We start from the raw sequence: 25,042 nt of genomic DNA on the forward strand, positions 1-25,042 counted from the left end.
ATTTACTTTGAAAAGTATTATTGTAATTTTGATTGGTATCACATTAAATCTTTATATTGCTTTTGGTAAAATGGACATCTTGACTAGATTGATTCTCCATGTATATAAAATGAGTTTCCATCTTACGTCTTTTAACAGTGAGTTGATTTTATTGTATAGGTATTTAACCTCCTTTATTAAACATATTCCTAAGTATTTCATTCTATAGGAGCACAATTGTAAATGGAGTTGATTATTTAACTTCTTCTCTTTTGTTTTTTGAATGTAGGAATGCTAGAGGTTTTTATTTTTTTCTGGTTTTGGGGCCACACCTGGTGGTGCTCAAGGCTTATTTCTGGCTCTGCACTCCGGGACTACTCCTGGGGACCATATGAGGTGCCAGGGATTGAACTTGGGTCAGCTGTATGCAAGGCAAGTGCCCTACCTGCTGTATTATCACTCTGTCCCTACAAGAGATTTTTTAATATTGATTTTTGAGGGTGTGGTGCCAAAGATCAAACCTAGGGTTTCACATATGCAGAGTATGTGCTCTACCACTGAACCACACCCCTCACATAGCATTTCAGTGGAGTTTCTAGGGTTTTTCTATTAATTAGCATATTGTCTTCGAACAGTGAAACAGTGATAGTTTCAGTTCTTTACAATTGGCATTTCTTGTCTAGTTGTAGAGAATTGTGATCTTAAGACAGTTTCACTTCTTTACAATTGGCATTTCTTGTCTAGTTGTAGAGAATTATGATCCTAAGAAATACGTGTTATAATTTTAGTCTTCATAAGTTTATTGATAATTGTGTTTTAATATCCTTAAATCCTGCACATGAATGTGAAAAAGAACTAAGTTCAGATCACGTGAAATAAAACATTCTGTCAATAGCTGTTAGATCCATCTCTTTTAGTTCATCATTTAATGCTGCTGTTTACTTATTTATTCTCTAGTTGATTCGTCCATTATTGTAAGGAGGTTGTAAAATCTCTGCTTTTATTGTATTACTTTTGATATCACTTTTTAATCCAACTAGTAGTTAATTAATATATTTTGGTGCACATTCATTTAGTGCTATATATTGATAACTGCAATATCTTCTTGCTGTGTTAAGTCCATAGTCATTTATCCCTATATTTTTTTTTGTCTTCTTTTCTGGAAATTTGTTATCTGATATAGCAGTAATTTTTTTTTAAGTTTGTTTTTTCTTGACCCCAAAATACACAAAAATTGGCAGGAAAAATAAATTGTCAGTTTTTGAGCAGTATTTTTGAGTTGAAAAACTTTTCTAAGGAAATTCGGGACTCGTCAGATTAGCGTTGAGTGGGCTGGAGCAATAGCACAGCAGGTAGGCCGTTTGCCTTGCATGCAGCCAACCTGGGTTCGATTCCTCTGCCCCTCTCGGAGAGCCCGGCAAGCTACCAAGAGTATCCTGCCCTCATGGCAGAGCCTGGCAAGCTCCCAGTGGTGTATTCAATATGCCAAAAACAGTAACCACAAGTCTCACAGTGGAGACATTACTGGTGCCTGCTCGAGCAAATTGATGAACAACAGGACAGTGATACAGTGATACTATTTTCTTGTAGTATTGTTTTCCAGCCTTTCACTTTGAACCTGTATCTCTTTTGGAGTCTAAGATGTGTTTAGTGCAGACAATAAAATATTAAATGTTGTTTTCTGATCCATCCAGTGCCTTTTATTTTTATTAATTTACTCATTTGTTTTGGTTTTGGGGCCGTACCTGGTGGTATCCGAGGGTGACTCCCAAGCATCTTCTACCACTAAGCTCTAAGCTCCATCCCTGCCCCTGTATCGTGTCCTTTAGCTAAGCTGTTGCGTGTGAGACATCCTTTTTTTTTTCTTTTTGGATCACACCCGGCAATGCACAGGGGTTGCTCCTGGCTTTGCACTCAGAATTCACCCCTGGCGGTGCTCAGGTATCATATGGGATGCTGGGAATCGAACCCAGGTTGGCCGAGTGCAAGGCAAACGCCCTGCCCGCTGTGCTATCACTTCAGCCCCACGTGTGAGACATCCGTGATATCTGTTTGAAGCTTTGTAATGGTTTCCCTGTCCTTACTGTAAACCTCCTTTGATGTATCAGTTGTTTTTCTGATTTCATTTAACATTGTCATAACTAACAGCTTTAAACTCCTCTTCAAGTAAGCTCTTGGATTGCAGTGCAGATGAACTTCCCCCAGGATTTTGTTTTCGTCCTAATTTGTGGCAAATTCCTCTCTCTCCTCTTCTTATTCGAGACTCTTCTATGTGTCTTTGCTTTGCTTGTGCAGGCTTTGTGTCCCAGCTAGCTGTAGGCTGTAGGCTGCGATGCTGGGTTGTCTTTCCAGGACATGGAGGTGTTTGCCGCTTTATACACTCGTACTTCTGCACCCGTCGGGGTGCCGGAGCTGCTCTGCCCTCCGAGTGGTCTCATCCTAATCTGTAAATTTTGCTGCCCAGTCCAGCAGAGGGGCACCGGCTGGGAGCTACAGGGGTTCAGATTACAGCAGGAAGGGGGAAGGTGATTCTCAAGGTCAATAGCTACTGTCAGGACAAAGAAAGTCCCCTCCCTTCCAGCCCGCTTCAGTTTGGGTGACTGGATGCCATCTTCCACAGCGGGAGGCAGCAGGGGGAATAGGACCCATCTCAGGGGCCTTGCCCAGCACCAGGCCATTGCTGAGGGGAGCTTGGGAGGAGGCCAGAGGTCGCGATCCCTGTGTGCCCAACCTGCTCCTCATTGCCCGCTCACCCCTCAGAGTCCAGTTGTCGGCATCCTGAAGTCACAGGATCTATCGAGTCGCCAGCTCCCGCCCCACCCCCACACCCTTTAACTGGTGGCAGTGCCCATAGCCACAGAGACTCAGGTGCCCCTGGTGGCAGGATTCTCTCCCTTTAGCCCTGCCTCCTTGGCAGTTTCCTAGCTGGTGGTGTTGGCATCTCGGGTCAGGAGTGCATGCGTTGCATTCTCAAGGATTCAAGTTTGATCCCCAGCACCACATGGCCCCACAAGCAACCCCTGAGCACCGCTGGTGACCTTGAGGCCCCTGAGCACTGCTAGAGTTTCCATGGACAGAGCCATGCCATGTCATCACCCCAAGCATTCAACTGTTGGCTCTGTTGGCCCCCTGAACATTACGTGGTTTTTGGTTTGGGTTTTTTTTTTTTTTGCTTTTGGGTCACACCCAGCGATGCACAGGGGTTACTCCTGGCTCATGCACTCAGGAATTACTCCTGGCAGTGCTTAGGGGACCATATGGGATGCTGGGAATCGAACCCAGGTTGGCCACGTGCAAGGCAAACGCCCTCCCCGCTGTGCTATTGCTCCAGCCCTCCCTGAACGTTACTTGGGAAAAACCACATGAGCCATCTCTGTGGCTGGCTACTTTCTGCTCTACTGGCAGTCAGCCATGGAGCTCTGCTCCCCATTGGCTCTGCTGTCCGGAGGACCATGCAGGACATCCATCCTCCCCTGGACAATGCAGAAGGGACGATGCAGGCTCTGACTCACACAGAGCTCCCGACTTGGGTGCAATCCCCTAAGACTCTGAAGCAATGCTCCAGTTTGCTGCCTCGCTTGTTCTTGCAAGTCCTGGCATCGGGGCCATGCCTGGGGCGTGAGTTCCCGCTGCTCTGCCCCCAGTGCTCCCAGGCTCCCTCCCAGCAAAGGTGCTGACCCTTTGGCCAACCAATCCCTCTTCATGCGCTAGATGGTCCTTCGTTTACCCTTGATTTCCTTTCAACAGCCTCTCCCCGCTCCCTTCCCTTCTCAAGTTTTGTTGATTGGGTTATTTGTTTTGTTTTCATTTGGGGGCCATACCCAGCAATGCTCAGGGGTCACTCCTGGCTCTGCACCCAGGAATCACTCCTGGTGGTCCTCTGGGGACCATACGGGATGCCAGAGGTCGAATCCGGATTGCGCCAGAGCAAGGCAAGCGGCCCACTCACAGTACCGGCTCTCTGCCCTCCGCCCTGGTTGTTGCTGTGGCAGGGGCAGGGGTGCCCACATGTGGTTGTGGTGCTCCTGAGGTGGACGTCACACACTAGGCCACGCTGCTCCCCGGGGTTGTAGTGTGTAGTTGCGATACTCACGTAAGGGGCGAGGGTAGCCTGGTGCTCACATGCCTGTGTACCAGGACTCACATCCTGGCCGCAGTGATGGGAGCTGCTGTCCACTGGGGGCCACAGCCCTTGGTTTTGTACCTGCCCTCCAGGCCCTGCTTTGCCGTTGAGTGGGCAGTGCAGGGAGACCAGCCTCTCCTCCACCAGCTTGCTGGTCCCTCTGGCTATCGACATTTGAGTCTCTTTCTTCTTTGTTCCGTTTGCTCAGCAGCACAGAGCCAGGGAGCCACACCTGACTTCGCTCCTGGCTCTGTGCTCAGGGAATCACTCCTAGGGATGCTCAGTGTGGTGCTGAGGGTGAGCCCCGGGTTCACCGCGTGCAGGACCCATGACCTGACCGCTGTAGCAGCTCCCCGGCACCTGTTTGGTTGACTTTTAAATGTTTGTCTTGTTGGTTTTTCTCTATTATTTTTCGGTTCTCTATTTTATTTAGCTCTCCTCTAGTTCTCTTCTACTATTTGTTTCCAGTTTTTGGGTTTTTTTTTTGTTTTGTTTTGTTGGTTGGTTTTTGAATTTCTTATCTAGTTTTCTTATGGTGGAAAGTTACTGATTTCAGACCTTTATTTTGTTTAATTTTTTTTTTTTTGTATGTTGCCTCCAGCTCTAAGTAAGTATCTGTTTCGCTCCCTCCCATATGTTGGGATTTGTAGTATTTTTATTTATCTCCAAGAATTTTTCTCATGATTTTTTTTTTTACTTCTTGGCTATTTAGGAGTGAGTCATTTAATTTCCAGATATTTGCAAATTTGCCAAGTTTCATTCTGTTACCGATTTCTAAATTTAATTCAGTGTTACCATCAAGCACACTTTGGTTTTGTGTTTGTTGTTTGTTTTCAGTGTATTGAGGTTTTTCTTATGTCCTACCTCATGGTCAGTGTCAGAAATAGCTCATGTGCCCCTGAAGAGAATGTGTCGCTTCCCGTTGACTGGAGTGATCTACAGGTGTCTGTTAGGTTTAATTATTTGTGTGTGGGTTTTTTTTTTTTCAGTTGTTGTTTGTTTGTTTGAGGCCACATCCAGCTGTGATCAAGGCTTACTCCTAACTCTCAGGAATCACTTCTGGCTGTGCTCAGGGACTATATGTGGTGCCCGGCATCAAATCAGGGTCTACCACACGCCAGGCAAGTGCTTTAGCCCCTGCCCTATCTCTGCAGTCCAGTTCATTGTTCTTAAGTCTTCCCGATCCTTAACAATCTTCTGCCTAATTGTTCTATTATGTTTATGGTAAGTTTTAAAAAATTAATTTCTTTTTCGTGATTTGTTTGTTATTGTTGTTTGTTTTTTCCCTACCCCTTACTGTTGTTGCAGTGACTGAGATTGCACACTTGTTTGTGGTACCCATTAATTGCTCTGGCAGTACTGGGATCTCACTCAGTGATGTAGGTGGTGCTGGGATCGAATGTGGGGCCTAATGTTTGCAAAGCAGATATTCTAGGAGCCTTACTTCTGGCCCCAGGCAGTAGTTCTCTCTATTATTAGAAAAAGTGAATTGAAGTCTTCAACTCTTTAATGTTGAATTATCTACTTCTTCCTCAGATCTCTCATTTTTTGCTTTTTTTTTTTTTTTTTTTTTTTTTTTTTTTTGCTTTTTGGGTCACACCTGGCAATGCACAGGGGCTACTCCTGGCTCTGCACTCAGGAATCACCCCTGGCCGTGCTCAGGGGACCATATGGGATGCTGGGATTTGAACCCGGGTCGGCCGCGTGCAAGGCAAACGCCCTACCCGCTGTGCTATCTCTCCAGCCCCCGTTTTTTTTTTTTTTTTTTGCTTTTTTTTAAATCAATTTATTGAATCACCGTGAGAGCAGTTACAAAGTTTTCAGGTTTAAGTCTTGGTCATACAATGATGGAACACCCGTCCCTTCACCAGTGCACATTTTGCACCACCCAAAACCCCAGTATACCCCCCATCCCACATCCTCCCACTACCTGTGTGGCAGATGATTTCCATAATTACTCTCTACTTTGATTACATTCAGTATATAGACACCAGACCCCCATTATTATTTGGGATTTCACCCCAACACTTAGATCTGCTGAGAAGGCAACATTCAACAATTTGTTTTCTATTGCTGATTATGAATACCATATGATGTCGTGCGGCCGCTACTGCGGTCACACGGTTTTGGAATTCTGAAATTTTAATAATTAAATCTGGAGCAATTTCTGCCAAAAGCTGCTGGGTTCCAAGATTCGGATGTGAGTCTCTGGGATCATGGCCATTAAGCAGCTTCATCAGTAGCCAGAGGGGTCCTTTGTGGGCGGCGACTCAGGGGTCTCATTGGGGCGGGGGAGGAAAGGGCCGGCTCCACCCCCATCCCGTGAGGCCCCTCGTGTCTCGTCACTGCTGGCCCATGCCTGACTGTCCATTGGCCTCTGGAAGATGGCGGCCTCTGAGCCACCAAGGGGAATACAGGGTGGGACAGCACCTTTTCCCACCTGGGGTGGCCCGGCGCTGGTAACCTAATGCGAAGGACACTTTTCTGCCAAAAGACGCTGGGTTCCGCGATTCGTATGTGATTCTCTGGGATCATGGCCGTTAAGCAGCTTGATTGGTAGCCAGAGGGGCTGTTCGTGCACCTCATTTTTTGCTTTATATATTTTGGAATCCTGTTAGTTATTAGGTACATAGGTGTTTATAATTTTAAAAATAGTTTATCACTATAAAATGTCCTTTGTTTCTTCTAACAATTTTTGTCTAAAAGTATGTTTTGTATGGGGCTGGAGAGATAGCACAGCGGGTAGGGCGTTTGCCTTGCACGCGGCCGACCCAGGTTCAAATCCCAGCATCCCATATGGTCCCCTGAGCACGGCCAGGGGTAATTCCTGAGTGCAGAGCCAGGAGTAACCCCTGTACATTGCCAGGTGTGACCCAAAAAAAGAAAAAAAATTTAAAAAAAAGTATGTTTTGTATGATTATTATTAAATCTGTTAATGCTCTTTTTAATCTCTTTTTCAACCCCTTTGCCTTCTAGCTGATTGTGATTTTTTTTTTTTTTTGGCCACACTTGGTGCTGTTCAGTGGTTACTCCTGGCTCTGCACTTAGGGTTTGCTCCTTGCTGTGCTGGGGTGACATAGCGGATGCTGGGGATCAAACCCCAGTCAGCCTGCAAGACAAGCGCCCTACCCACTGTACTATCTCTCCAGACCCTGGTTTGGATCTTTAAATCTAAGCTGCATTTCACATAGACAGTATATGGTTATATATTTTAAAATTCATTCTTATAATTTCTGCCTTTTATTCCTAGTATTTAATAATTTAATCTTTATATTATTTAATAATGCTTGTAGAATTTACAGTTAATGTCATCGCTATAAAAGTAGGATTTGTGAGGGGAGCTGAGTGCATGCTTCAGATGCAGGGGACCCAGGTTCAGTCCCAGTGCCACATGGTCCCTTGAACTCTGCTGGGAGTGGGAGTGACCCCTGAGTATGGACTTGGGAGCAGTCCCTAAGCACCCCTGGGTCTGACCCTACTCTACCCCACCCAGGGGATTTGTATCTGCGATTTTGCTGTTCTCTGATTTATTTGCATCCCATTGTTCCTTTATTGTCTTTTTCCAGTGTACTCTTTTTGGGGGGAAGTGGGGACAGGCTAATACTTGATGGTGCGTGTGGAGCTACCCCCAGTGGTGCTCAGGAGACTGTGGTACCTGGTATCAAGCCCAGAGCTCCAGCCTCTGCTCCATGGCTTTGTGCTATTTCCCTATTTGCCTTCCAGTGGGCTGTTTCCATTACATTGTTGTTGTTGCTTTACTGTAATTTCCTAAGTGGTTTCCCTGGGAATTACAATTACAATATCTTATTTTAACACGATCTCATTTAGATGAATATCAGCTTAATTTCAACAGCATACAAAAATAATGTTTTTATTTAGTTCTGTTCCCTCTCCTCGCTTTAGTTCTGTCTTTGTCAATCATATTATATCTTTACACATTATAAGTCTATCGGCATGAATTCAGAATCATTGCTTTATGCCGCTTCCTTGAATAATTGGTTTTTTGGCTTCTGGGTCACACCCAGTGATGCTCAGGGCTTACTCCTGGCTTTGTGCTCAGGGATCACTCCTGGGTGTTCTCAGGGGACCATATCAGATGCCGGGGATTGAACCCAGGTCCGCTGCATGCAAGGCAAACTCCCTACCCACTATACTATCACTCTGGCCCCAGATCGTGTTTTAGAAGTACCTTCAAGCTTATAATAAAAATGTGGGGAAACCTCAGGGAATTCTGGTATCCACTCCACCTTCACGCACGCACAATTGTTTTTTAAGGTTTCGGGTATGGGCTGGCGAAAGAGAGCTCACGTACAGGCTGAGTACAAGTACATCAGGCCCAGGTCCAGACCCTGGTCCTGCACTGTCCAACCAAAGCTCTACCAAGAGTGATCCCTAAGCTCTGAGCCAGAAATAGCCCCGGAGCACAGCCGTGCCTACTACCCAAACCTAATGAAATACATTTTAGGGGGGGAAAAAAGTCACAAATCAAAATACACTTAGGATGTGGGTTTGGCTTCTTGCACTCAGGAGTCACTGCTGGCGTTGCACCGGAGAACATATGGGATGCCAGAGATCGAACCTTGGCTGGCAGCGCGCAAGGCAAGCGCCCTACCCGTTGTTCTATCTCTCCAGTCCATGTAATGTGCTTTTTGTTTAGCACCCAGCTATATTTCCTAGAATGCATTATCCTTTCATTTCCTTATGCAGGATCTCTGGGCCCCCAGGCTTCTTCTCAGCTCTCCTGGATGCTGGCGCCCTGCCCTACCGCCCCCCCCCCCCCGGCACAGGGACCTCCAGCTCTCCAGGAGCATCTGACCGCCTTTGAGAGCCCCACATGAGCATCTCACTCCCACTTTCTCTGTCTCGAGAAGACTTTTGTTTGCACCAATAAGTGTTGCTGCCTCCAGCGAGAGCACATGTTAAATATAACCACTGGCTGCTTTCAGTCAACACCCCGAGTGAGCCCTGGGTCTGGTCGGGTAACTAGTTCTGCCCTTTGGGGAGACTCTGTCGGAGTTGCTGGATAGATGCAGGCGTGGCGGCGGGGGAGGTGGTTGGCAGAGGTGCTCCCCACCGGTCTGTCCCTCGGGGGGGCTGGGGGCTGCCAGTTCTCACAGCTGTCCTGGGTGCAAGGATGCTGCTCCCCTGAGCAACGCAGAGCTGGGAGAGGGCCCGGGGAACTGGGCACAGTAAACACCACAGTGCTCTCGGTTCTCCCTCAGAGTCAGCCAGTTTTCTAGAGTACATATTCTTTTTTTTTTTTTTTGCTTTTTGGGTCACACCCAGCAATGCACAAATCTGAACCCCAGTTTTCAACTTCTGAGAGTTTAAGAGTGGTCGAGGAGAGGGCCAGAGCAATAGTGCTGCAGGTAGGGTGCTTGCCTTGCATGCAGCCAACCTGGGTGCAGTTTCCGGGACCCCATATCGTCATCCCCCGAGCCCACCAGAAGTGATCCTTGAGCACAGAGCCAGGAGTCAGCCCTTGAGCACCACTGAGTGTGACCAGAAACTAAAAGAAATAAATAGAGTAGCCAAGGGAGACACAGTGTAATTGTGCAGACCTGTGCAGAACAGCGCAGGGTTCCAGGGCAGGCTCTGCCATGGGAACTTCTGCCAGATGCGGATGAGCGGCCACGCTCAGCGGAGCACTCGCTAGTGGCCACGCACACCGTTGGGCACTTGACATGTGGTTCCTGTGGCTGAGAAATGGGATTCCTAGACTTGATTTCACTGTAATTAGTTCAGATGGTCTCATGTGGCTCCCTCACTGGCCATTATACGTCTAAGTCTTAGCATCTACGTCAGGGACCAGGGACATAGCTCAGCAACAGAATTCACTATTTGCGGGGAAGAGGCCCTGGGTTTGGTCCCTGGCACCCATAATAAAAGCAAAGAAATAAAGATTGGATTGGCCCCGCTGGTGCCTGCAGGAGCGCAGAGCAGGGTTCGAGGAGAAGCTGCCGCCGCGGGCTGGGGGCAGTCTGGCAGGTGGCCCTGCCTAGCTAAGAGACTTGTTTTTCTTTTTGGGTCACACACGGTGATGCACAGGGCTTCTTCCTGGCTCTGCACTCAGGAATGACTCCTGGTGGTGCTCGGGGGACCCTATGGGATGCTGGAATCGAACCTGGGTCGGCCACGTGCGAGGCAAACACCCTACCCACTGTGCTATCGCTCCAGCCCCATGCAGAGACTTTTCAGTGGCACTTTTGGAACAGGGCCTGTCTGAGCCACGGGCAGAGGGAAGTGCTGGGCTGCCGGGCGGGAGCAAGCAGCCCCCGGCCCCTCGTGAGGCCCAGGATGCCACAGAAGAACCAGCCACCAGGGCTGGAGCCATGTGCAGCGGGCGGGGGGCGTGCCTTGCACTCAGCCCTCAGGGTTCGATGCCTGGTACCCTACATGATCCCCTGATCCCTGCCAAAAGTGATCCTAGAACACAGAACCAGGAGTGAGCTCTGAGCACTGTTGGGTGTGGCCCCAAACAACAACAACAAAAAAGAAAAGAAACAGCAGCAAAAAAGAATCAGCTGTACTCCCCTGACGGCGAACCCGCTCCCCTCTGCAGCCGCCCACAGGCTCACGGCAGCTTCTGTCCATGTGGGGAGCTTCGGGCTCCCCACGACTGCTGCGGGCACCCACTTCTGAGTGTCTCTGCTGGGCGTCCCCTGGCCCTCCCTGAATTTCCCCGCTGGGTCAGTGCTCGGAGGAGCTGAAGTTTTCTTCTCTGAATTGCACTTACTTTCCTGGGGACCTGTTCACGCCCAGAACATTTGAGGCGAGGGAGTCACAGAGGGGTTTCCTGAAAGGTCCCCCCAGGCCCCGGGGTTCCTGTGGGCTGCGGTGCCACTCACAAGGAGGAGAGTCCCCAGGCCTCCTGATTCCGAGCCAGAATTCAAGCGACGGCTTCTGGGCAGCTGGCAATAGGCTCCAAGCTCAGGGTCCCCGTGGCCTGCTTGCCAGCAGGCGTCCAGCTGTGGGCACTGGAGGAGGAGGAAGCCTGGGGGTTACATGAGTAGGGGGACAGGAACACCCAGCACTTGCATGAGAAATGGCCGCCAAAAGGTGGGGGACTGAGACAGCCAGGAAAGACCCGCCAGACCCCTGAGCACGGCCTCCTGACCTCCCTCCGCTTCGGTGCCCTGATTCATAAAAGGGAGTTGACTCTTGTCATTATTGTTGTTAAATGTGGGAGCCACAAAGTGGTGCTCACAGGACACAGCGGCCACACTCAGTGGAGCACTCGTTGTGTCCCAGTGGTGCAGAAGAGGAAATACCACAAGCTAGGGCTGGAATCCAGGGCTGTGACCACCTGAGCTTAACCCCAACCAGTGGGGATGTCGTGAAGTTGACTGCAGTGGTTTCCTGTGGCCCGAGAGGTAGGACAGGACGTGAGGCACTTGCCTTGCAAACGCTTGCCTTGACCCTGAGCTTGATTCTCAGCGTCACTTACAGTTGGTCCCCAAGCACTGCCAGGAGTGATCCCTGAGCACAGAGCCTGGAGTGAACCCCGCACACAGCCCCAAAACAAAATAAAACAAAACAAAAAATAGGTACCCAAGTGCCGGGCCTGGATGTGCCCAGGTGTCATTTCTTGTCCTGCCCTGCCTTCAGCCCACTGACCATTGTGGATGGTCAGTACCAGTGAGTCAAGGCCCCTGCATAAGGTTCGGAGCCAGGAAAGAACTTGGAACCCCCCAGCCAGAGGGGAGCAGGAGAGTGTTTGGGGCCGGGAAGGGGTCTGCCCTGGTCATCCCTCTGCCTCTCACATAAAGGGGCCTCCGAATCAGGCAGAAAACACAACTACTTCCTCCCTTCAGCTCAACACAGCCCCCCAACACACACACACACATTTCCCAGATTACTCACGAGTCCACCTTCCTCTGTGCTCCCTACTGCTGGCAGCCCCTCCGGCTCTTTCTAGATCCTTCTTCCTCCTCTTCTGCCCTAGAAGTCCTCCATCCTGCATTCAACCGAGACCCCCCTGGGCTGGAAAACAGGCAGGGCGTGTGTGTGTGTGTGTGTGTGTGTGTGTGTGTGTGTGTGTTGCTGTGTCCTCGAAGCCACCAACAGCGTCGTGCTCAGGCGACAGGCTGTCCTCTGGGTCCGCTGTGTCCCTGCCCCGCCACGCAGAGAGCTGATGCCGCCCATTAGCAGCCCCCACTCGCCACCTCCCGCCTCTCCGGCCCATTTGTGGGTATCGGAGTCACCACTCTAAGGGGCAGCTGGGGGGCCCTTCGCCGGCTCTGCACTCTTCTCCCCCTCTCCTCAGGCCCCATGCCCAGCCCCGAGGTTTGGAGAGCCGAGTAAGTGCCCTATCAACATGTTAATCAAATTACTTAGGAGCTAAAATTGACGCTGTTCATTAATTATACAAGATTATGCTAATTGTGCATGCAAATGCATGCAGGGGAACAGAAGGTGTTCAGGCGCATGGTGGGCCATTAGCATAGAGGATGGGGTGCGGGTGCATTGGCATGCTAATGTATGCGCCCCTGCTATTTATAGTCCCCCAGCCCATCTGCACTGCAGCCACCTCTGCCCCCGGGAGGGACTGGGCCGGGGATGGGGGGGGGGGAGGCCAAGACCAGGCCTGGCAGGTGGGAATGGCCCCAGGGACATTGGGGCCTCCCTGTTGCCCTGGACCAGGATCAGGAAGTAGCAAGCCCCCCACCCCACCCCAGTGGACCTGGACTGTCCCACCAGCCTCCACCTGGGCGTGTGCTTCTTCCTGAAGGCAAGTGACACTTCCAGTTTGCCACCGCCACCACCAAGACTCCCCTGGAGCCCCCCATCACCAGGGGGGGCCAAAGCTGACCTGACTTAGGCCCATCTGCCCAGGCTCTGGGCCGCAGTGGCCCCCCTCAGCCTTGCGAGGCCCCCCGTGAAGAAAGTGTGCCACGCATTGGCCGGGTGACGTGCCCTTGGCAGGGAGGACCCCTGCCCCCTACTTTGCTGTCTCGAGAGATTGCCTCTGGTCTTTCAGACCCCAGATGTCCACCGTCCCAGTGATCTGTCACCCTTGGCTGCTCGCCCAGGGGAGAATCGCTGTGGGTCACACTCAGCAGTGTCCTGCTGCCTTCTGTTTTCGCTGGGGGCCCTCTGAGGGTCTCCTAGCTGTCCCTCCAGCCTCCGCTGACTGCTCCCTAGAAGGTGGCAGAACTTGTTGGCTGGGTGTACTGAATGATCGCAGGGATTCGGTTCGGCCATTTGGGTCCTCCTTGGTCCTGAGCACGGGCAGCCAACCCTGAAAAGAATGACGTGCACCGCCCTGGCCCCGAACATGCGCACTTCTTCCTGAGCTTTGTCAGCTCCAGGGCAAGCCCTTGGGGTGAGAATGGACGGAGAGTTTCCCCTGCTTCTCCCCATCCCAAAACTGCTGTGTGGGGGCAGAGGGATGATACAGCAGAGGCCAGAGGTGACAGTGGACATCCACCAGCCTGTGTGTTTTGCTGCTCTTTGCTTGGTCTTTTTTTTTTTTTTTGAACCTTCTGGTTTTGGGACCACATCCAACAGTGCTCAGGGCTTACTCCTGGCTCCGTGCTCAGGAATCACTCCTGGTGGGGCTTGGGGGACCACATGGGATGCCGGGGATCAAACTTGAGTCAGCCATGGGTAGGGTGTTTACCTTGCACATGGAAGAGCCACGTTCCATCCCCATATGGTCCTCTCAAGCCCTGCCAGGAGTGATCCCTGAGCACAGAGCCAGGAGTAAGCCCTGAGCACTGCTGGTTGTGGCTAGAAGCAGGAAGGGGGTAAAAAACCCTGCCATGTTAATTTGAACTTGGTTGGCATCAGGGCTATAGGCTTATTCCCCCCCTTGGCTCCAAGTTTGCCCTCATGAGGCCCTGCCCCACCTCTGCTGCTCCTACTGCCCCACCCCTGCCTCGTCTTGCCCTTTTTAGGTCCAATCCTGCCCTCCGTGCCAGCCGCACACCACATGTGACTGCCCAGCTATGTTCATTTAAGGAACGAAAGGGCCGTGAAAAGTGAAATTCAGTTTCTAGTCCCCTCCGCCCCGTGTCAGGGGAGGAATATCAGTGCAGGGAAAGTCCTGCTGAGGAGCGATGGTGGTTTCCCCGTCAGCTTTCTTGCTTCTGTGTTACCCTGGGCCCCGTCCAGCTCCTGCCAGTACCGGCAGCTTTTTGCAAGTGGGAGCCTTGCGTCAGCTCTCAGGCAGGCTCACGGGGGATGCTGAGAGGGGAAACAACAGGGGATCACTCTGCTTTCTGAGGGGGTGATTCCTAGAGGCAGAGTCGGAGAGGGGAGGTGCTGGTGAGGGGGAGTTCCGGGAGGCAGGCAGCAGGCGGGAGAACAGGGCGGAGATGGTCTGAGGGAGATGGGCTGGGCAGGGCGAGGGGTGCTTAATCCTTGAAGGGGAGGGAGGAGCCCACCCATAGCTGCTGATGCCAGCCTGTTGTGAGGGGGCACCGCAGGGCATCTTTCTCTGCTCTGGGGTGAGGGGCATCCAGCTGGGCACCAACCCACAGTGTGAGTCCTGCCCCCAGACCTCGCTGCTGTCCACCCCAGGGAGGCCAAAAATGATGGTGGACGCCCACCCACCTTCTACGTGTTTTTCTGCCCTTTGTTCAATATTTATTTATTTATTTGTTTGTTTATTTATTTATTTAATTTTTGGTTTTTGGACCACACCGGGCAGTGTCCAGGGCTCACTCCTGACTCTGCTTAGGAATTACTCCCGCTGGGGCCTGGGTGACCATATGGGATTGCCGGGGATCAAACTTAAGTCAGCCGCATGCAAGGCAAGCTCCCTGCCCTCTGTGTCATCTCTCTGGCCCCTGCTGAGCCTGGGTGCTCCTCTCCCGCTACAGTGTGGCGCCTGAGAGTGACGAGGAAGTCAGCTGACTGCCCTTGCTTGAGTCGGCACCGACTGGGCCCTGCATCTTGGGTTGGAATCTGCCTTTGATGAGCACAGCATCTCTCTCTCTCTCTCTCTCTCTCTCTCTCTCTCTCTCTCTCTCTCTCTCTCTCTCTCTCTCTCTCTCTCTCTCTCTCTCAACACACCTTATTTATTTTGATCTATTTATTTATTTTTTTACTTTTGGCGGTCACACCCAGGAAAGCTTAGGGGTTACTCCTGACTCTGCACTCAGGAGTTATTCCTGGCAGTGCTTGGGGGACCATATGGAATGCCGTGGATTGAACCCGGGTCGGCCGCATGCAAGGCAAACGCCCTACCCGCTGTACTATTGCTCCAGCCCCAGCCTCTGCATTCTAGGGGAAGGAGGAAACTCAATTGCAGACACGTCTTAAGTGTGGGAAGTGCAAGGCCCAGGAACAGGTGAACAGGCTCTATGTGGCCACTGCGGTGGGCCATGTGGTGTTTAACCTGGCCTCTAATCAGGCCCGATAGTTGCTGGAGGCAAGCCCCTGACCCGCTAATGATGAACTTTTTTTTTCTTTCTTTTCCTTTTTGGGTCACACCTGGTGATGCACAGGGTTTACTCCTGGCTCTGCACTCAGTAATTACTCCTGACGGTGTACTCCTCAAGGGACCATATGGGATGCTGGGAATCGAACCCAGGTCGGCCGCGTGCAAGGCAAATGCCTACCCTCTGTGCTGTTGCTCCAGCCCCTAATGATGAACTCTTGACTCATTCTAAGTAACTTGTCTTTTTACTTATTTGGCTTGGGGGGGCCACACCCAACAGTGTCAGGATCGGCCCCCACTTGGTGCTCAGGGAGCCACCAGGTGTTGCTCGGGGGGCCATTCAGGGGAGCCAACTGGGCCTCCTGCATGCAAACCAGATGCCCCTGTCTATTGCGCCATCCCTCCCTCTGGCCCACTGCTGACCTCAGGAATCTTAGAGCCCGGCACCCATAGGGCCCGAGTCTCCGAGAAGCTCTGACGGAGGTTTGCTGCAGAGACTGTGCCAGCCTCACAGGAGGGCAGGGATGGACTCAGACACTCATGACTCAGTGGTTCTTAAAGTCCAAGTTCCTGTCACAACTTTTGTTTTGTTTGGGGTCATACCTGGCGATGCTCAGGACTTACTCCTGGCTTTGCACTCAGGAATCGCTCCTGGCAGTGCTTGGGGGACCATATGGGATGCCAGGGATAGAACTGGGCTGGCCGTGGGCAAGGCCAGTGCCCTCCCGCCGTGCTATCTATCGCTCCAGTCCTCCTGTCTCGACCTTGGCTTTGACACTGCAGCTTTCTCTTGCTTCTCCCCGGCTTGATGAGGACACTGCCTCAGGACTAGGAGGGGCGTAGGCACGTAATGCAAGGGCTAGCACTGCAGAGTATCCAGTACTGGTCAAGGGCTTTCTAGAACTCTGATCTCGTGTGTGTGTGTGTGTGTGTGTGTCTGTGTGTGTCTGTGTGTGTGTGTCTGTGTGTGTGTCTGTGTGTGTGTGTGTATTTTGGGGCCACATTTAGTGGTTCCCAGGACTTTTGTTTTTTTGTCTGTTTTTGGACCACACCTGGCAATACTCAAGGCTTTCTCCCGGCTCTGCCCTCAGGAATCACTGCTGGTGATCTTGGGGGATCATAGGATGCTGGGGATTGCACCTGGATTGCTTGTGTGCAAGGTGAACACCCTCACCGCTGTGCTAGGCTCACAGTCCCACTCAGGGTTTTCTCCTAGCTCTGTGCTTAGAACATTCCTTGCAGTGTTCAAGGAACTGTGTAGTGCCAGGAATTGAATCCCGGTTGGCCCCATACAAAGTGAGCACCTTAATCCCTGTATTATCCCTCCAGCCCCCGGATCACTTTTTTTTTTCTTATTCTTTTTTTTAAATTATTATTAGTGAATCACCGTGAGGTACAGTAACAGGCTTACAAACTTTCATGCTTGCGTTTCAGTCATACAATGATTGAGTGCCCATCCCTCCACCAGTGCCCATTTTCCACCACCAATGTTCCCAGCATCACTCCCACCACCCCCACCTCGTCCCCTCCACCCCGCCCCGCCACTGTGACAGGGCATTCCCTTTTGCTCCCTCTCTCCTTTTGGGTATTGTGGTTTGCAGTAGAGGTAGGTATTGAGCGGCCATCATGTTCGGTCCATAGTCTACTTTCAGCACGCATCTTTCTTTTTCTTTTTTTTTTTTTTTAAATTATTTATTTTTAATTAGAGAATCACCGTGAGGGTACAGTTACAGATTTATACACTTTTGTGCTTATACTTCCCTCATACAAAGTTTGGAACCCATCCCTTCACCAGTGCCCATTCTCCACCACCCGTAAACCCAGTGTCCCTCCCACCCTCCCCAATCCCATCTCCCCCCCACCCCACCCTGCCACTGTGGCAAGGCATTCCCTTCTGTTCTCTCTCTCTAATTAGCTGTTGTGGTTTGCAATAAAGGTGTTGAGTGGCCGCTGTGCTCAGTCTCTAGCCCTCATTCAGCCCGCAACTCCCTTCCCCCACATGGCCTTCGATTACAATGTAGTTGGTGATCGCTTCTCTGAGTTGACCTTTCCCCGGAACGTGAGGCCAGCCTCGAAGCCATGGAGTCAACCTCCTGGTACTTATTTCTACAGTTCTTGGGTGTTAGTCTCCCACTCTGTTATTCTATATACCATAGATGAGTGCAATCTTTCTATGTCTGTCTCTCTCTTTCTGACTCATTTCACTCAGCATGAAACTTTTCATGCCCATCCACTTGACTACAAAATTCTTGACCTCCTTTTTTCTAACAGCTGCATAGTATTCCATTGTATAGATGTACCAAAGTTTCCTCAACCAGTCATCCGTTCTGGGGCATTCGGGTTTTTTCCAGATTCTGGCTATTGTAAACAGTGCTGCGATGAACATACATGTGCAGATGTTGTTTCGATTGTACTTTTTTGCCTCTCTGGGATATATTCCCAGCAGTGGTATTGCTGGGTCAAATGGGAATTCAATATCTAATTTTTTGAGAGTCGTCCAAATTGTTTTCCAGAAGGGCTGAACCAGTCGGCATTCCCACCAGCAGTGAAGAAGGGTCCCTTTCTCCCCACATCCTCTCCAACAGCAGTTGCTTTTGTTCTTTTGGATGTGTGCTAGTCTCTGTGGTGTGAGGTGGTATCTCAAAGTTGTTTTGATCTGCATCTCTCTGATGATTAGTGATGCAGAGCACTTTTTCATGTGCCTTTTGGCCATTCGTATTTCTTCCTTGGTAAAGTTTCTGTTCATTTCTTCGCCCCATTTTTTGATGGGGTTGGATGTTTTCTTCTTGTAGAGTTCAACCAGCGGCACGCATCTTTCAACCCGAATGGGTCCTCCCAACATCCTTTACTTGGTGGTCCCTTCCCTATCTGAGCTGCCTTTTCCCCCAGCATGTGAGGCCAGTTTCCAAGCCATGGAGCAGACCTCCCTGTCCTTATCTCTACCACTCTTGGGTGTTAGTCTCCCATTCTGTTACTTTATATTCCACAGATGAGTGCAATCTTCCTGTGCCTGTCCCTCTCTTTCTGACTCATTTTACTTAAAATGATACTGTCCATGTTGCCAGATCACTTTTTAAATCGACTTTGCCTCGTTCTCCATGTCCAACTCGCGCTTGCATTCCTGGTGTAGTCTTCATTCTCAGTGTAGCTCCTGGGACGTCATCTTTCCCTCGCCCCACTTTCTGTGATGCCCAGAGTTGGGTACCATATTCTCAGGGAGCCTCACTGCGACAGTTTGGATGGCATGGGGCACAGGTCTTGTCCGATGGGACGTCCAGAAGCGCTCACCTCTGTGAGGGGGTCAGCCAGACTGTGGGGTCAGCCTTGCCTTGCTTCCCCCAGACTAGAGGAAGCTCAGTTTAATCCCCTCCTCCTTTGTAGCCCCAGGAAGGGAAGGGAACTGCTCAGGAAGAACCCCCATGCCTGCCTCCCTCCTGGTACCTCCTGGCTTGAGATAAAATGCTCTCCTGGTGTCAAGCGGCCCTTCAGAACCCTCCAGAAAGGAGCCACTCCCGCCTCAGGCTCCTGTAAGGCAGCCCAGGCCCAGGGCCTTGGCCTCATTTTTGCCCATTACATCAGGCTCTTTCCAGGAAGGAAGGGAGAAGAAACGGATATGAAAAACACATGAGGGAGTGATCCAGGAGTGATCAACACATGAGGGAGTCTGGTAGGCTTAGAGCAAGTGGATATTTGTAGCACAATAAACTGTTTTCTTCTACTTGGTGTTGTTCGGGGATTACTCCTGGCTGTGCACTCAGGGATCACTTTGGCAATGCTCAGGGACCATTTGGGATGCTGGGGATCGAGCCAGAGTCAGCTGTGAGCAAAGTGAGCACCTTACCCACTAGACTGTCTCTCCAGCCCCCCGTGGAATGTTCACCTTTAAAGCTGGATTCTTTACTTAACAGAAAAAATTGCAGTTCCCAAGACCATTTGTTTCTTATCCACTTTCTGCAAATTAGCACCTGACTTAGCAAGAGTCAGGCCTCGGTTCACAGTAAATGAGTCTGCTACTTTCCCAGAGAGCAGTGATGGAGAATTTTGTTTTTCAATCAGGGTCATTTGGATATCCATAATATCTTTTGAGACCACCCAAGCAGGCGGATACAGGCATCTGACAGAAGCATTTGTGTCTTTCCCGCCTACTGGGGCCAGACCCCAGGATTGTGTAGGCCAGAATCCCTCTCTGCCATGAAAAATGGAATAACCCTTAGGAGGCCCTGCTACCTTCATAGCCTAGAAGATTGCCCGATACAAATATAATGTAAGTCACATGTGTAATGTTATTTATTTATTTTTTAGAAGTACTGGGGCCTGCGAGATAGAAGAGCAAGTAGGGTACTTGCGTTACATGCAGCGGACCCAGGTTTGACGCTTAGCACTCCGAATGGTCCCCTGAGCACATCACGAGTGATTCTTGAGTGCAGAGCCAGGAGTAACCACTGATACTGCCAGGTGTGGCTCTGAAATAAAAGTAAACAAAAAGTACCTATGTAGGGGCCAAAGAGAGTACGGGGTAAAGCACTTGGCCTGAATCTGACTGGCCCCACTTGGATCCACAGCACCACACATGGGTCCCTGAGCACTGCCAGGAGTGATCCCTGAGCACTGCTGGGTGTGGCCCAAACCACACCCCCATACATATGTAATATTTAATTTCCTAGTAGTTACACTTTGAAAAGTTAAAACATGGGGTCTGGTGAGATAGCACAGTGGGTAGGGCGTTTGCCTTGCATGCAGCCAACCCGGGTTCGATTCCCAGCATCCCATATGGTCCCCCGAGCACTGCCAGGAGTGATTCCTGAGTGCATGAGCCAGGAGTAACCCCTGTGCATCGCCGGGTGTAACCCAAAAAGAAAAAAAAAATAAAAGAGAATCCAGAGAGATAACACAGAGATCAGGAAACCCAAATCCAGACCCTGGCACCAAATGACTCTCGAGCTGCACTGGGGGGAAACCTGGAGGCCCCTGAGTGCCCTGGGGTGGCCATGGTGGTCCCCGGCAGTGCGGGGCCCACATAGCACCATATCCTCAGGCCCTAGCATTGAACTGCCCGGTCCAGTGAGCCAAGTATTGCCAGCAGTAGCTTCTGAGTGCCCCTGAGCACTGTTCAGAAGCCCCCTCCCCAAATAAACCAAAATAATTTTCTTAATTAAAATAAATTGGTAAAATTAATGGTGGCTATATTAATGATTCAACCTAGCACATCAAAACTGTTATCATTTCAACTTGTAATTAAGTTTTTTCCCCCTTCGTTGTGTTTTGTGAAAGCACCATGATTTCCATAGCTCTCCATAGTTGGGGTTTAGACATACGATGTTCCAACACCGATTCTACCACAGGCTCGTGTTTCCTCGTCACTGTACAAGCTTCCCTCTCCTACCTCCATGTAACTGAGTTTGTTTGTTTTCTTTTTGGGTCACACCCGGCGATGCACAGGGTTTACTCCTGGCCCTGCACTCAGGAATTACTCCTGGTGGTGCTCAGGGGACCCTATGGGATGCCGAGGATCGAACCTGGGTTGGCTGCGTGCAAGGCAAACGCCCTACCCGCTGTGCTACCGCTCCAGCTCCCAGTAACTGAGTTTTTAAATATTACTAAAGAGATCATCTTTTTTTTTTGTTCTGTTTTGGGGTCGTACCCAGTGGTGTTCAAGCCTTAATCTTGGCTCAGGAAGTGGTGGTGCTCAGGGGGCCCTATGGGGTGCCAAGGATCGAACCCAGGCCAGCTGTGTGCAAAGCAAATTTGCAACATCCATTTTTTCTAAGTCTCTGGAATCTGATGCATGTTTTACATTTCGAATTGCAATGGAGACATTTGAAGCACTCAGTGGCAGCCCCGAGGGGCTGAAGGCTGCTCTTAGGGAGTGCGGCTGGAACACAGAGGTCGCCCCATCTTTGCTGAGGATTGCCTATGAGGCTTCTGGAAAACCCCCAAGAGTGTCTGACTCAGCAAGTCCAGGCGGACCTGAGAAGCTGCCTCTCTAGCAAATCCCGTCTCCAGGGGACACTCAAGCGGCTTGTCTGGTGCCACACTTCCAGGCTGACTGTCACCTTTCTGCATGACCTCCACCTTGGAGTGTTGGCATTGACGCCACTTCTGACCCCGTGTGTGAGCAGCTAGAAGCAGCCTGGGGGGGGGGCACCCACAGGCCCTGGGTGAGAAGGAAGCAGTGCCATGGGGGCATCAGAAGTCAGTGGCTGACAGCCAGAATGATAGTACAGTAAGGTAGGCACTTGCCTCGCATACGGCCAACCCGGTTCGATCCCCGGCATCCCATATGGTCCCCTGAGCATCGCCAGGAGTGATCTCTGAGTGCAGAGCCAGGAGAGCAATGTGGGTGTGCACAGCCCTCCCCACACCTCACCAAATCACTTAGCAACCCCGGAGGTTCCCACCCTGGTTGTCATTCCAGCTCCCCAATAGGGGGCAGTATGACCCACTTTGGAAAAATGTGCTTGTGGCTCAGAGACAGGAAAGGGCACTGGCCCTCATTACCTCCAAGGAGGGTCTTACGTGCTGCCACGGGAAATGCCCACCTGCTTGAAGACTAGATGTCTTGGGGTGAGCCTGCCTCAGTGGAGGTGACCGTGGCACCTAGGGCTCTCTGGCCACGGGGCAGCCAGGAAAGACTGGTCAGACTGGGAGTGGGAGTTGGTGTGGAGGCCTCGGACAAATGCGCCCTGGGAAGGGAAGGGTGGGGAGACTTGCTGAGCAAGGGCAGTGGAAGGGACCCCTGAGAGGAGCTCCCGGGGGTGGGGGTGGGGGAGCAAACCCTGCAGGAAATAACAGGCCGAGGAGGTTTGCAGCAAAGGCTGTTCCAAGGGCTGGAGGGAGAGCGCAAGGGTTAAAGCCCCGTCCCTGCATCTCACAGCATCTCCTGAGCACCACAGGGGTCACTCCAGAGCACAGAGCCAGGAATTGCCCCTGAGCACAGCTGGTTGCGGCCCCCAAACTAACCAACAATCAAATAAAGTCCGACCCTTAGGGGCTGGAGCAGCACAGCAGGTGAAGTGCCCGCCTTGCACATGGCCAACCCAGACCCCATCCCTGGCACTGCAGAGCCCCACCAGAAGTGCTCCCCGAGTGCAGAGCCAGGAGGAAGCCCTGAGCTCGGCTCAGTGTGCCCTTCCCCCCCCAAAAAAAAAGTGTCCCTGAGCCAGAGAGATAGTATAGCAAATAAGGCGCTTGCTTTGCACCTGGGCACGCTGCTGACCCGGGTCCGACGCCCAGGATCTCTCCCTCAGCACAGAGCTGGCGGTAAGCCCTGAGCACCACCTGGTGTGGCCCCCAAGCCGGAAAATTAAAAATAAATATAAAGTCTGTCGTTGAGGCATCTCTACAAGCTCAGAGATGAGGAAGGATTCGGAGCTCGAGGCTGTGGGGGACCCAGAGCCCCACCCTGTGGACCCCCCCCCTTCAGCCCAGCCACAGTTCCTCTCGGCTGTAGATTTGGGAGTGGGGTCAGATGTGACAGACATGTGTGTGGCTCTGCTGGGGGCATTGTCACCTTTGAGGCACCCCTACACTGACACCCAAAGCTTAGCATGCATCTAAGCAAACGGGGGGCTGTGTTCCGTCCTCGTGTCTGTCCTTCTAGCACCTTCTAAAGGACTGAGCACCTTATCTGGAACGTCAGTGAACTGTGTGTAGTGTCTAGGATCTATAGCACATGTTCAGTGGGACATGCTTGAGGGGATGGCAGTGGGCCCAGGGACATTGTGGGGTGTCTTGGAGGGGCTTGGGAGTCATTCCAGTGGCATGTAGTGTGGGACAAGAGGGGTGTCCGCACAGTACAGGCGTTCTGTTGCAGCGAATTGAAGGTGTCCCTGCCTGGGCCAGACCTAGAGAGCATATAGGACACTGTGTGTGTGCGGGAGGGGGTGTCCTGTTAGGGGTGCGGCGTGTCGGCATGCTCCCGTTGTGGTCCTTGCGCTACCCAATTGTCTCGATGGAAAGGGACGAGTGGGAGTCCCGCGGGGACACCCACTGTGTGTGGAATATAACAGGTGCTGAGGGGTCAGGTAGGGCCCGGTGAGGATACACATGTCTACCTCCCGGGGTGATAGCCACCCCCTAGCCCCAGCACTGAGGGCCTTCCCCTTTGGAGACTAGACTCTGCCCCCTGATGAAGTCTTCCCTAGCGGGCTAGAAAGACAGGACCGTGGAAAGGGCGCTTCCCATGCACAGGGCCAGCCCCAGCTTGGTCCCTCGCACCAAACCATCCTCTGGACCCCTGAGCAGAGAGCCAAGAGTCAGCCCTGAGCATCACCAGGTGTGGCCCCGTGACCCCACCGCTGCCACCACCAAATAAAGCTTCCCTAAACCGGAATTCCATGTTGGTGGGCTTGGGAGGCAACTCTGATGGGCTCAAGGGATTCTAAAGGGGGGTTTCAAAAGCGAGCAGGATGCGTGTTAGGGAGCTGCCCCCTAGGACAGGTCAGAAAGGGGGCAGCACCCCCCACAGACTGCGGCGCTACACCCAGTGGTTGGAAAGGGACCTCCCCAGATGCACAGACCGCTCTCAGGGGCCAGGTACTTCAGTGACAGTTTCCTGAGTCCACAGAGAGTCCCCAGTCACCTCCTGGAGCATGGGGTGGGGTGGGGTGGGAGGGACATGTTCCCCACCGCCCGGCAGGAAAGACCGGAAGACCCAGCGCTCTCGTGTTGGTCTGGAAAGCAGCCTAAGGCAGGCCAGGGATGTGGGAGACTCTAGCAGGGAGAGCTCAGAGGCCCCGGGTTCGATCCCCAGGCCAGCCTCCCATCCCACACCACAGCTGCACGGGTATATCCCTGTGGCCCCAAGAGCTTCCAGGAGTGTGCCCCCCCCAAAAAAAAGAGGCAGAAGTATCACTGTACATTCCCAATACCCGTGCATGAAATAGAAGGTATCGGGCAGGAGAGGGGGTGCGGGGGGGGGGGACCATGTGTTTGTGCGCAAATGTGCAGAGAGGTGCCTGTCAAACCCACGCATGGGTTTTGTGTGTGTGATGGAGGTGAATGTAGTCTGTTATGTGTGAGCAGGATCTGCCGTGTTGGCGGTGGGGCTGTGGTGTAGAATCTGCTATAAAGGAGAACGTAGGACCTGCTCCGGGTGGTGACGCTAGTTTTAGCAAGGGCTGTGTTTGGGGTGCTCAGCTACGACACCCTAGGATGCATTCCCACACTCTTCCCATGCCCATGGCCTGTAGGCTGGGCGTGGGCCACACAGGGCGGGAAGGACCTGTAGCTGGCGGGAGTCGGCTGTGTGTGCAGTTTTTACTACACGCCTCTGGGAAGGCTGTGCCCGTGTGTGGGATACACAGTTTGTTGTCATAGAGTAGAAGGGCTCACCAGTGTGCCTACCTAGATATACTGTGTCTGCACGGGGTGGGGGGTGGGGGACGCTGGGCGATGAGTCTGTCTCGTGTGACAGGTCCACTCTGGGGGTGGGCTCCATGTGTGATGGACAGAGACTGTGACCAATAGCCATGGAGTGGGGCGAGCAGGCGAGCCTGAGTGAAGTGCAGTGTGAGTTCTGAGCAGTCGGCACTCAGGTGTGTATAGGAGACGAA

General features: G+C 51.7%; 1 protein-coding gene across 5 annotated transcripts in view; it reads left to right on the forward strand.

The window, feature by feature from the left end:
* The window catches only part of EBF4 (EBF family member 4), an 80,000-nt gene that overhangs the window by 45,770 nt on the left and 9,188 nt on the right, over positions 1-25,042 (forward strand). The window lies entirely within an intron of this gene.

This window comes from Sorex araneus, chromosome 3 (genome assembly GCF_027595985.1).
Source record: "Sorex araneus isolate mSorAra2 chromosome 3, mSorAra2.pri, whole genome shotgun sequence".
Taxonomy (NCBI): Eukaryota; Metazoa; Chordata; class Mammalia; order Eulipotyphla; family Soricidae; genus Sorex; species Sorex araneus.